Source organism: Chrysochloris asiatica, unplaced genomic scaffold (genome assembly GCF_000296735.1).
Source record: "Chrysochloris asiatica unplaced genomic scaffold, ChrAsi1.0 scaffold00069, whole genome shotgun sequence".
Classification (NCBI taxonomy): domain Eukaryota; kingdom Metazoa; phylum Chordata; class Mammalia; order Afrosoricida; family Chrysochloridae; genus Chrysochloris; species Chrysochloris asiatica.
In genome coordinates, this window is record NW_006408587.1 from 15,470,830 (window position 1) to 15,484,189 (window position 13,360).

Below are 13,360 nucleotides of genomic sequence, written 5' to 3' on the forward strand. Positions count from 1 at the left end.
TTCTTAAGAGCCACTGCATTTCCCAAAAATATATAAGGCAATTGAAAATACCATGGTTTGGGTTACGCACACCTTAGTATTTCAATAGAGGTCTTCTACAAAAGATTTTCCTAATGCACTATGTCCTTTAATTTCTTGATAGCTGTTTCTGTGAGCATTGTTTGTGGAGCCAAACAAAAAGAAGTCTTTGACAACTTCAATCATTTTTCCATTTTATCATGATGATAGTTATTGCTTCAGTTGTAAGGATTTTTGTTTTCTTTACACTGAGGCACAATCCACACTAAAGGCTATATATAGTCTTTGATCTTCAGTATTTCAAGTTTTCTTTGCTGCCAGCTTTGTTACATTTGCATATAATGAGCCTTCCTCCAATCCAGATGCCACATTCTTCTTCATATTATCCAATTTCTTGGATTATTTGCTCAGCATAGAGATTGAATAAGTATGGTGAAAGAATACAACCCTGATCCTGATTGCACACCTTCCCTGATTTTAAATCACTCAGTGTCTTCTAGTTCTTGCTCAAACACCTGCCTCTTTGTCTACGTGCAGGTTCCTTATGCGTATTCTGGAATTTCTATTCTGTCCTTGAAATGGGTTTTAAGAGACTAAAAAACCTTTAATTATTTAAAGTCTCAAGAATTAAAGTTTAATGTATCCCTGACTTCTATTTCAACTACAATATTTTAGTTGCTACAATGTTATCCATAGTTTATTAGGATCCACATAGTTGAATGTTTTTGCATAATCAATGAAGCACAAATAAACATCTTTCTGGTGTTCTCTGCTTTTAGCCAAGATCCGTCTGATGGCAGTAATGATATCTCTGGTTCCACATCCTCTTCTGAGTCCAGCTTGATTTTCTGGCAGCTCCCTGTCAATGTACTGCTACAACATTTTTAATTATTCTAAGCAAAACTGTACTCCACATTCTGTTAGAATGGACACATATATGGATCTCTCCCAATTGGCCAGGTAACTGTCTTCCAAATTTCTTGGCATAAACAAGAGAGCACCTCCAGCATTGCATCAGTTTGTTGAAACATTTCAATTTGTAGTCAGTCAATTCCTGGAGCCTTGTTCTTTGCCAATGCCTTTAGTGCAGCTTGGACTTCTTCCTTCAATACCAGCTTCTTGATTATCTTCTACCTCTTGAAACGGTTGAACATTAACCAATTAATTCTTTTGGTATAGTGACTCTATGTATTACTTCCATCTTCTTCTTTTTTTTTTAATTTATCAATTATTTAATGAGGTTCTTTCTTTGCAAGAAATCTAGAATGCTAATTCATGAGGATACATTCCATTTGTGAGAGCAAACACAGCACACAAGTAACCTTGGAGCCAGGGAAAGGCTTTGATTTTTGGCATAATTTGTGAGACCACAGCTTTTTGATCCACTTTGTGCTGCTCTGTAACCTCGTATTTCTCTTTCTCAGTGTCAAAGATCTCACCTTCTTGGTACCTGGGCTTCCACAGCTGCTTCTTCTTGAAGTAAGCATCTGTGAGATGTTTGGGGATCTTCACACCACTGATATCAATTTTGGTGGAGCTGGCAATGACAAATTTCTGGTGTGTTCTATGCAGAGGAACTCGATTGAGGGACAGAGGTCCAGTCACAAGGAGCAAACCACTGGCCAGCTGCTTCAGGAAAACCACTCTTGACTTGATGGTGCCCAGGGAGGATGATCAGAATGGTCCCGGGAGTGATGGTGGACCGCAGTCTTCTGACATGCTGACTGAAGGGTTTTTTGCCGTGGCTCAACAGTTTCTTAGGCACTTCTTCAGTTGGGTAATACCTGGGAATTTTGTGCAGTTTAACCACTCAAGTACCACCATTCTTGTCACCACCAACTGGTTTTGTGACAGTAGCAAGAAACTTCTCCTTCCTTTCAACCTTGGATTTAGCAGCTGAATACCTCTTCTTGTACATGGCCTTTCTAGAATACATGGCCGATCCTGCCAATTCCTCGGACTAGGACAGGATTTCGGCTGTAATGTGGCTTCCCCTGTTTGGGTTTTTTACCCTTGAGGTTAGCCTTCTTGGCTTTGCCACTGGCATGTTTTGTTTTGTTTTTTACTTCAGGCTTCTTCACCTTGGTAGCTGGCTTCTCAGCCTTTTCACCCGCCATCTCAACCGCTTTATGCCTCGCTGCAAACCCAAGCGAAAGAAATGAAATGTCTGGGAGGCCTTTTAGTTGGCCAGAAGCACAACTGATACTTCTAGGTGTCAACTTGATGTCCTTCTGGTTCAGATGGTGAAGGATTGAGGCCCTAAAATCATGTCTTAGAAATGCTGCCATTCTTACCTTGCAAGATGGGAAACAGCTACTTCCATCTTCTTTTGATGCTTCTTGCATCATTCAATATTTTGCCCGTAGAATCCTTCAATATTGCAAGTTGGAACTTGAATTTTTTCTTCAACCCTTTTAGCTTGAGAAATACTGAGCATTTTCTTCTCTTCTGATTTTCTGAATCCATGTCTTTGAACATTTCATTATAATAGTTGACTTTGTCCTTTTGAGCTGCTCTTTGAAATTCTCTGTTCAGCTCTTTTATTTCATTATTTCTCCCAGTCACTTTTGCTTCTCTACTTCAAGGGCAAGTTTTAGAGTCTCTTCTGATATACACTTTGGTGTTTTCTTCCTTTCCTCTTTTTTAAATGAACTTCTGCTTTCTTCATGTATGATGCTCTTGATGTCTTTCCACAACTCTTCAGGTCTTTGATCATTAGCATTTATGCATCATATCTGTTCTAGAGATGGTCTCTAAGAGACTACAAAACCTTTCATTATTGAATGTCTCAAAAATTAACTTTTAATTTATCTCTGACTTCTATTTCAACTACAATATTTTAGTTGCTACTACTCCCTTCATCATCAAACTTATAACCTAGCAATTCCATTTCTAGGTATTTCTCCCAGAAATATGCTTGCCTGTGATTACAAAGATGCATGTGTCTTGCAACATGTGATAATGGGGGAAAATAAAGATGGAGGAAGAGATGAAGAAACAACAGGACGGAACGAGAGAAAAAATGAAGCAAGAGAGACACTGAAAACATCTTAAAGGTTCCTCAGTAGGGGCACACTTCAATAAACTATGCTACTTCATAGGCCTGCCAAGCATTATATTAATATGGGTTTTGCTTGTTTGCACATGGAAACCATTAGATCTGCTAATCTGACCAGTGAAACCAAGGCTTCACAGAAATTGTTGTTGTTAGGTACTTTTGAGTCAGTTCAGACTCATACTGACCCTACTAGCCACAACAGAACAAAACACTGCCCAATCCTGCACCATTCTCATAATTGTTATGTTTCAGCCCATTGTTTTTTTGCCACTATGTCAATCTATCTCATTTGGGGTCTTCCTTTTTTCACAGAGTCTCCATTTTACCAAGCAAATCCCTTCTCTAGTTACTGTCGAAAGTATGAGAGACAAATCTCACCATCCTGGTTTCTAAGGAGCACTCTGGCTGCACTTCTTCCAAGTAAGATTTGTTTGTTCTTCTGGCAGTCCGTGGTACTTTTAGTATTCTTCTGCAACACCATAACTCAAATGCATCGATGCTTCTTCAGTCTTTCTTATTCATTGTCCAATTTTCACATGCGTATAAAGTGATAGAAAGTATCATGGTTTAGGTCAGGAACCCCTTCATCCTCAGACTTTGGTCTTGAACACTTTAAAGAGGTCTCGTGTAGCAGATTTGCCTAATCGTCATTTTATTTCTTGAGTGCTGTTTCCATTAAGTGTTGATTGTGGATCCAAGCAAACCGAAGTCTTTGACAACTTCAGTCTTTCTCAATGCTATTTCTTAGTCCAGTTGTGAAGATTTTTGTTTTCTTTACATTAAGGTGCAATCCATACTGAAGGTTGTGGTATTTGATCTTCATCAATAAGTATTTCAAGTCCTCTTTACTTCCAGCAAGCAAGGTTGTATCATCTGTATATCACAGGTTGTTAAAAGTCTTCCTCCAATCCTGATGCCATATTCTTCTTCATATGATCCAGTTTCCATTGAGCATACAGATTGAATAAGTATGGTGGAAGGATACAACCCTGGCACACACCTTTCCTGATTTTAAATCATTCTGTATCCTCTTGTTCTATTTGAATGGCTGCCTCTAGGTCTATGTACAAGTTCCTCATGAGCACAATGAAATATTCTGAAAAAACATTCTTCACAATTCTATCCATAGTTTGTCATGATCCACACAGTTGAAAGTCTTTGCATCATCAGTAAACCCAGGTAAACATTTTTCTGGTATTCTCTGTTTTGAGCCAAGATCCATCTGACTTCTGCTATGATATCCCTTGTTCCACGCCCTCATCTAAACCCAGCTTGAACCTCTGTCAGTTCCCTATCAATGTACTGTGGCATCTGTTTTTTAATAATCTTTAGCAAAATTTTGCTTGCATGTGCTAATAATGATATTGTCTGATGATTTCTGCATTCCATTGGGTCATCTCTCTTTGGAATGGGCACAAATATGAATCTCTTCCAATTGCTTGGCAAGAAGCTATTTTCCAAATTTCTTGGCATAGATGAGTGAGCACTTCCAATGCCCCAACAGTTTGATGAAAGATTTCGATTTGTAGCCTGTCAATTCCCGGAACCTTGTATTTTGCAATACCTTCAGTGCAATTTGGACTTCTTTCTTCAATACCATCTATTTTTGATCATGTGCTACCTCTTGAAATAGCTGAACATTGACCATTTCTTTTTGACACAATGACTATGTGTATTTCTTCCAACTCCTTTTGATGCTTTTCGTATTATTCAATATTTTGCCCATGGAATCCTTCAGTATTTCAAGTCAAGGCTTGAATTTTTTCTTCAGTTCTTTCTTTCAACTTGCGAAATGCTGAGTGTGTTCTTCCCTTCTGGTTTTCTAACTCCAGGTGTTTTCACATTTCATTATAATACTTGACTTTGTCTTCTCAAGTTGCCCTTTGAAATTTTTGGTTCAACTCTTTGAGGTCCATGTGAATAATCGCCTTTTATGTTGTTAAAAAGGCATTTGTAATGAATAAATAATTGGCCTTCAAGGTTCTATCATGTGATAGCCAGATAATTTCTATCACCAAGGCCACATTTTCCAACTACTGACACTTCCTCTTTGTTTCCAACATTTGCATTCCAATCACCATAATTACCAGTATATCTGGATTGCATGTTTGGTCAATTTCAGAGTGAGAAAGTTTGCAGATTCTTCTATTTCATCATCACTGGCTTTCATGGTTAGCTCATAAATTTGAATAACAGTGGTCTTAACTGGTCTAGTAGATGTATGAATGTTATTCTATTACAGACAGTGTTGTACTTCAAGACAGATCTTGAAATGTTCTTCTCGATGAATGTCACGCCATTCCTTTAGAATTTGTAGTTCCTGGCTTAATTGATCATATGAATATCAGATTTAAAATGGCCAGTACCAGTCCATTTTAGCTCAGTAATGCCCAGGATATCGATGTTTATGCATTCCATTTCATTTTTGAAAACTTCCAATTTTCCTTGGTTTGTGCTTTGTACATTCCATGCTACTATTATTAATGGATGTTTACAACTGTTTCTCATTTTGAATTGTGCCCCATAAACAAATGAAGGTCCTGAAAGCTTTACTCCATTTGTATTATCACAGTCAATTCCATTTTGAGGGGGCAGCTCTTCCCCATTCATATTTTGAGTACCTTACAACCAAAGGGTCTCATCTTCAAGAACTATAACTGACAATATTCTGGTTTTATTCACACTTTTTCATCATCAGGTACTATATCTGGCAGCATTCTGTTGCTTTTCATAAGGGTTTCAGTGACTAACAATGGTGTGGCACCATAGATAATACACTGGAACTTAAGGTCAGTTTGAACAGCAAGTTTGATGGTTCAAACCCACCAGCCACTCCTCAGAAACCCTATACAGGGTAGCTATGAGTTAGAATCGACTCAACAGCACTCAACAATAACAAAAAACATTCAGAAGTAATCCATCTCTTCTTCTTCCTAATCTGGAAGCTCTGCTGAAACCTGTTGGCCAGGGCTCCTGATGATATCACTGACCTATAATGTCCACAAGACTCTAATAAATTCTTTGTGCTAGGTTTTCAGTTCCTGATGATTGAATAAAATCCTAACTATGTGTCATACATGTGTAGAGATAGATTACAAATATCTAGAAAATTCAAACTAAACTGAAAACAGAGACTAATTCTGTAAGTGGGAATCTGTTGGGGAACTTTGGCTTTGCTTTCACTTGATGAATTTTGTACAACATCAAAATATTAATATATTACCTATTAAAACAATAATATCCCTTTTTTTTTTTTTTTACAAGAAACGGAGAAAGAAGACAGAAATGTATTTTTACTGAGATGTTGTTGTTAAGTGCCATCTAGTCAGTTCTGACTCATAGTGACTCCTAATAGGGTTTTCAAACAGACCTTGCAGTCTATCCTACAGCACCATACCAGGACTCTAAGAAGGACCAAGAGGACCTGGCCTTGCCATGGTTAAGCGCTGGACTAGTAACTGAACTGACTGGTGGTTCTAACACATCAGCTGCTCCCTTGGAGAGAGAGCTGGAGAGCTACTTCTCTGAAGACTGTTGTTGTTAAGCGTGACTGACTCACAACGACCCTGCATAGGGTTTCTGAGGAGTGGCTGGTGGGTTTGAACCGATGGCCTTGCTGTTATCTGTCCAGTGCTTATTCTGCAGTGCCACACAGGATTTCTAATGAGACAGATAGTTTAATATCCATTCAAAAGAGTCAAGTTGGCTTGATTAGTTTGTTCTTAAAGAATGCACACAGTATAACTTCCTTTTCTCTAGTCTCACAAATTATCTTTGGTATAATCCATCCTAGATTTGTATTGGTGTTCAGGAAAGATCAATATCACCAGACTGCACTTTCCATAATCTACTTTTTCTTTCTTCATAGAATCAGAACATTTTTTGACTCTTGAGTTTTCTCACCTTCTCTGATATTTTCCAAGGATTACCAACATATTTCTAGTGAACAAAAGATCCTGACACACATAAAAATACATTATAAAGTACTACTGATACGAATAACACCACTTGTTGAGTGTGCGAGGTACCTAACACACATAGTCTCATTTAATTGTCACAAAAACTTTGTCAAGTAAACACCATTATTAACCTTGTTGTTGTTAGGTGCCGTTGAGTCGGTTCCGACCCATAGCGACCCTGTATAGGGTTTCTGAGGAGCGGCTGATGGGTTTGAACTGCCACAACAGAACCTTGGACAAGTTAATTAACTTCCCACAACCACATAGATAGTAAGTATCAAAAACAGGGTCGGCTTCACTACTAAGAATGGTTGAAAGAGGATAAAATTGCTGTCACGTGATTTTTTTGTAAACTCAGTCAGACACAGATAATTTCTCTCTTTAAGTTCAGCCCAGCACTGTCTAAGGAGTTCTAAGAACCCAGAGCCGGAGTCGACTCCAGTCATGATCCCTTCCGTGTTTTCCCTGTCAACTCAGTCTTACCTCCGCAGCTCCTCCCCTGCTTTAGTAGCAAGCTCCTCCTGCGCAAGCGCTTTGTGGTGGGGAATTTGGCTACCTTAAAGTCTGTCCCAGAGTACTGCCAGGCTAGTGTGAGTTTGTGCCTGGGGGTTGTGCCTAGAGGTCTGGCCTTCGGATTTGTCAAAACAGTGGTGATTCTGGAAATCTCTGGTGGAAGGAGCCATAAAACATGTCCGTTGCACTCGTTTTATTCACCAGAACTGTGTTAGTAATTAGGAGTGCGGTGGCACTGTGTTGGATAAGTACTGGGCTGCTAACCTCAAAGTCGAGCCCAACAGCCGATTCATGGCAGAACTGTGAGGCAAATTTTTACAGCCCTGCCTAGGCACCCGCACACCAAAAAACTAATTACATTGAACTGTGATAGATACAACAGAAAATGGGGCCCAAGGAGTAGCTCTGTTGTATCTATCTAGGGGTGTTCCTTTGACACACACACACACACACACGCATACACATATCCATGCTTGAGAAAGTTTAATGCAGTGAGAAGAAGCTCTGGTAGCGTAGTGGGGCTGCGAACCGCAAGGTCAGCTGTTCGAAACTATCAGCTGTTCCAAGGGAGAAAGATGAGGCTTTCTGCTCCCTTAAAGATTTACAGCCTCGGAAACCCTGTACAGGGTCGCTATGAGTCGGAACCGACTCCACGGCCCATAACCACCATCAACTATCAGGAAAATAACTCCCAGGTTGTCTCTAGGTCTGCCAATTTCATTCTCCAGCGCACGTATCTCAGGGCCTGTTTTGATATGATTCCTCCCCAAGACTGTAGGATCTAGGAGGGTAAGGATTGGGTCTTCCTCACAGTTGAATCCCCAGAGTCTGGCCGAGTAAAACCTCCTTCACTAGACAATAAACAAATGAACCCAGTACAGTGGGTTATCTGATTGATGAACGGTGCTTAGCTACACTTTCTAGGAGCTTGCATGCTAGTGGAGTTGGAACACTACCATAGTATAAGGTAAGGAAACAGCATTCAACAGTCAGGTAAATAGCTAAAGATGCGCCTGCAAAACACAAAGAATCCCTCTGCTAGTTCCCAGGACCATCACGATGGTCCCAAATCAAACTCTTAGCAACGCTATAGGGCAGAATAGAGCTGCTCCTCTTTCTCCCTAAAAGTGGCTAGTGTGTTTGAACCTCTGACCCTTTTTGGTTAACAGCCCAGTGCTTAACCCAAAGTAACTAAGTAATAACATGGTTAAGGAATTTGGAATATTTGGAAAAGCGAGGGCCCTTTCTCAGGAAGCTCACAATCGTTTAAAATAAGAAAGAAAGATAGTAGAATCCATAGCTTATGCTGTTAACTGTTGTTGTTAACTGCCATGAAGTCAGTTTTCACTCACAGCGACCGTGTAGAGGGTTACGGAGGCTTTAAATCTTCGAGGGAGCAAGAAGCCTTACATGTCTCCAGTGGCAGGAATGTCGGCAGTCCAGTGCTAATCATATGGAGCCATCATGCTATCAACCAGAAAAAAAAATTGTAAACAATTTTTAAAAAAAGAAAAGCAGTACTTTTGTTTTGCTAGTTTGTATTTTTGCACCAAGATGTCTTCATTGTAATTTTGTTTTCTCACAAATTAAACAGCTTCTGGTATCTGCAGCAACCTGGGCCATTTTTGTATAAATTCCCCTTTCCTTAAATCTGCTTTATGTCACCTCTCTTCCTCCCTCCCCATTCTTCCTCTCCATAGCTGCTACCATTGCCCCTAATCATTGTTTACCAACTGCAATGCTGAAATGTAGAAATGACTTCTTCAAAATCTTCTTTTATTCTGAAAAATGATCTTTAACTCATTAAAAAGCAACCAAATCTTAAACAAAACAAAACAAAAATCCTTACCTACTATTTTATAATTTCCAAAAAATCTTTTCATCCACCCAGTAAAGCAAGAAAATAATCTGGTAGCTTTCTTGACACTGCCCCCACCTCATGCAATCACCAAATTTTATGAATTTTGAGTCAGGAAAATTTCTGAAGCTTGTGGTGGGGAAGCCACCATTCTCAGCCACCATTTTAGTATACACTGTAACCTGGATTACTACTGTATTTACTTCCAATTCACTCTTCTTCCTGCCAATCTCTTCTCTAAGAAGCTTTGGTAGCATAGTGGTTACCAGTCGGGCTACTCAAGGTCAGCAGTTCAAATCTACCAGCTATTCCACTAGAGAAAGATAAGGCTTTCTACTCCCATAAAGAGTCACTATAAGTCAGAACCTACTCCACAGCACCACGACCAATCTGTTCTCTGGAGTCCTGGTGTGGCGCTGTGGGTTAATGTGCTGGACTATAAAGTCAGTTTGAACCACAAGGCCAGCGGTGTCTGTGAGTCCGAACCGACTCAATGGCATTTCACAACAATAATCTGTTCTCTCAGAGCAGAATGATTTTCTTAATACACAAACCTAGCGTGTCATTCTATGCCTAACACTTATCAATGACCTATTTTGTTTTTTTTTTAGGATACACCATCATCCTTAATGAGGCTACAGTGTGGCACTCTGGGAAGCACAGGCAGGAGTTGAGAGGAAGAAAGGGGTGGGGGCTCAGGTGTTTATTCTCTGTTCCTTTCTGCAGAGTTGCTATAAACTGATTGTCCACATCTGGTTAGGCAGCTATCTCCACAGATTTCTCTCTCTCTCTCTCTCTGTCTCTCTCTCTCTCCTCTTTCTCTAGGATCTAGTCTGTCTTCTGGCCCCTTCAGGCCATGGGATGATGCAGGCAGCAGTACTCTTCCCTATTGCAGTGCTTGTCTTGTAGAGAACACGCTCCCCTTTGTAAATAGTCCTTGTATTAAATATTCCTCAAATTACCCTCTTAAACTGGGCCATCTGTTTCCTCTAGGGACCCTAGCTGATACATAGCCCTAGGGAATTTTTCATGTAACTAAAATTTACAACATTGGTGTCAACAATTTTTCCTCATGGCCAACAATAGGAGATTATCTAATACTTTATATTTACAAAATGGAATGCTATGTGGTCATTGAAAATTTATGTTTTTGAAAAATAGAAACAGGATATAAATAATATGTTCAATTTGAACTCAATTTTATAAAACAAATGTGGGTATATATAAAACAATCATTGATGGGATTAATATAATTAATAATTAATTTTCTTAATGATTTTCTACATTATCATTATTTTCAGCATTATTTGTTGTTGTTGTTAACAGGATAAATATATAAATGTTTTTGGTAAACATTTTTATTTGATCAACTTATGCAGATTATAAAATTCATTAATGATTTATTAAAATGTAAGTTAAATTATACAATGGGGGCAAGATATATTGCCTAGGACTTTACTTAGTACACAATATGCTAATAATAATATGTTACAAATCAATATGCTACATACTTCTCTGCTTTAAACAAACAAGATACAGAGAACACAAATTAGCCCTTTCTAGATTTCAGGGATATTAATTACTCTATTGTATTTTAATAACATGATGCTCTGAGCTCAATTAGTCCAATCTATCATATAAGATAGCTATAAAATGGAACCATCCCCAGAGAGGTTAAGTGACTTCCCTGGGGTCACATGCAACTCATTAGTGTTCTCAATTCACCTTTTCTCCCTGAAGACTTCCTCTACCATCGCCTTCTTCCCTTCTGAGAAATGATTTAGTTAATTCTATTACAAGCTTTTTCTTAATTACCCCTACTTCTATTTTTGCTATATTATATGTACAGCTGGTTCCTTTTCTCTCTTCTCTCAATTCTATCTGTGATTCTGGAATTAGACCTAATCAGGTGAAATAAGTATTAGTGATAGTGGTGGTGGTGGTGGTGGTGGTTATGTGCCATGGAGTCAGTTCCGACTCATAGCGACCCTGAACAGGGATTCCGAGGCTATAAATCTTTACAGGAACAGAAAGCCTCATCTTTCTCCCATGGAACAGCTGGTAGTTTTGAACTGCTGACCTTAATGTTCGCAGCCCAATTCGTAACTACTACGCTACCAGAGCTCCTTAAGTATTACTGATAGACCCAGTGAAAGAGAATCAAAACGATTCATAATAAAATTAGGTTTAATGACAAATTAATGCCACCAACTTTTAGTGTCCATGAACATGTCTGATACTCCCTTCAGAAATCACACAAATATTCATCTTCATCTTTCTCCAGATCTTGTTGTTTTTGTTAAGTGCCGTCAAGTCAATTCCGACCCATAGCAACCCTGTATAGGATTTCCAAAGAGCAGCTGGTGAGCTTGAATCACCGACCTTGCAGTTCAAACGACTTTGCATCACACCAGAACTCTTCTCCAAATCTTAGCAGTACTTTACTGAGGTATAGTTTACATATAAAAATAGAAAAAGTTCCAGTGTAAAGCTAGATGGATTTTGACAAACATACACCGATGTGGTCTTGGTGTGGCACTGTAGGATGAGCACTGGACTGCTAACCTGAAAGCTGGTGGTTCAAACCTACCAACCGCTCCTTGGAAACCCTACACAGGGTAGCTATGAGTTGGAACCAACTCCATGGCACTTCACAAGGAACAACATTCACCTATGGAACCATCATCCAGATCAAGATAAAGACTTACATCCTTTACCTCAGAAAATTCCCTCCTGTCGCTTTCCTGTAATCCTGGGCCCCCCACACCACATAACTACAATTCTGATTTCTGTCTATCACCATATCTTAGTTTTCTCTGTTCTTGAACTCTTTAAAAATTGAGTTCTATAGTATGTACTTTTACTGGGTGTACCAATGGCTCCAAGGTGCACCTGACCCAAGCCATGGTATTTTCAATAACCACATATGCATGCAAAAGCTGGACAGTGAATAAGGAAGACCGTAGAAGAATTGGTGCTTTTGAGTTATGGTATTGGAGGAGAATATTGAAAGTGCCATGGGCTGCCAAAAGAATCAATAGATCTGTTTTGGAAGAAGTGCAGCCAGAGTGCTCCTTGGAGGCCAGGATGTCCAAACTTCGTGTCTCAACCTTCAGACATATTGTCAGGAGGGACCAGTCGCTGGAGAAGGATATCATGTTTGGTAAGGTGGAGGGTCATAGATAAAAGAGGAAGACCCCCAGCGATATGGATTGGCCAAGTGGCAGCATCAATGGACTGAAGTGTGGCAACAGTAGTGAGGTTGGCCCAGGATCGGGCCAACAACAGGAATCAACAGGACAAGAAGCTGGTTCTTTGAAAGGATGAACAAAATTGACAGATGACTGGCAAAGCCAACAAAAGAAAAGAGGGAGAAGACACAAATAACATGCATTAGAAACCTCAAAGGCACTGTTACAACGGAACAAAAGGAAATCAAACTTACACACAGTGAAGTAGAAAACCTGAACAGACCCATAACAAAACAAGAAATTGATCAGGCCATCAAACCCATCCCAACCAGCAGAAGTCCAGGCCCAGATGGCGTCACTGGTGAGTTCTACCAAACAATCAGGGAAGAGCTGTCACCAATTCTACTCAAATTTTTCCAGAATAAAATACATTTTATGAAGCAAGCATAACCCTCATACCAAAACCAGGGAAGGATGTCACTAGGAAATAAAATTATAGACCAATATCCCTCATAAACATAAATGCAAAAATTTTCACAGAGTCCTAGTCAACAGAATCCAGCAGCAAATTAAAAAGATAATACATCATAATCAAGTGGGATTCATATCAGGGATGCAAGGATGGTTCAACATTAGAAAAACGATCAACATCATCCACCATATAAATAAGAAAAAATAAAAGACCCACATGATCATATTGATTGATGCAGAAAAGGCATTTGACAAAATCCAACATCCATTCCTGATAAAAACACTCAACAAA

At 39.3% G+C, this 13,360-nt stretch overlaps 1 pseudogene; it reads right to left on the reverse strand.

Annotated features, from left to right (window-relative positions):
* Positions 1–1,278: 1,278 nt before the first annotated feature.
* LOC102838726 lies at positions 1,279–2,135 on the reverse strand (annotated as a pseudogene).
* Positions 2,136–13,360: the final 11,225 nt, after the last annotated feature.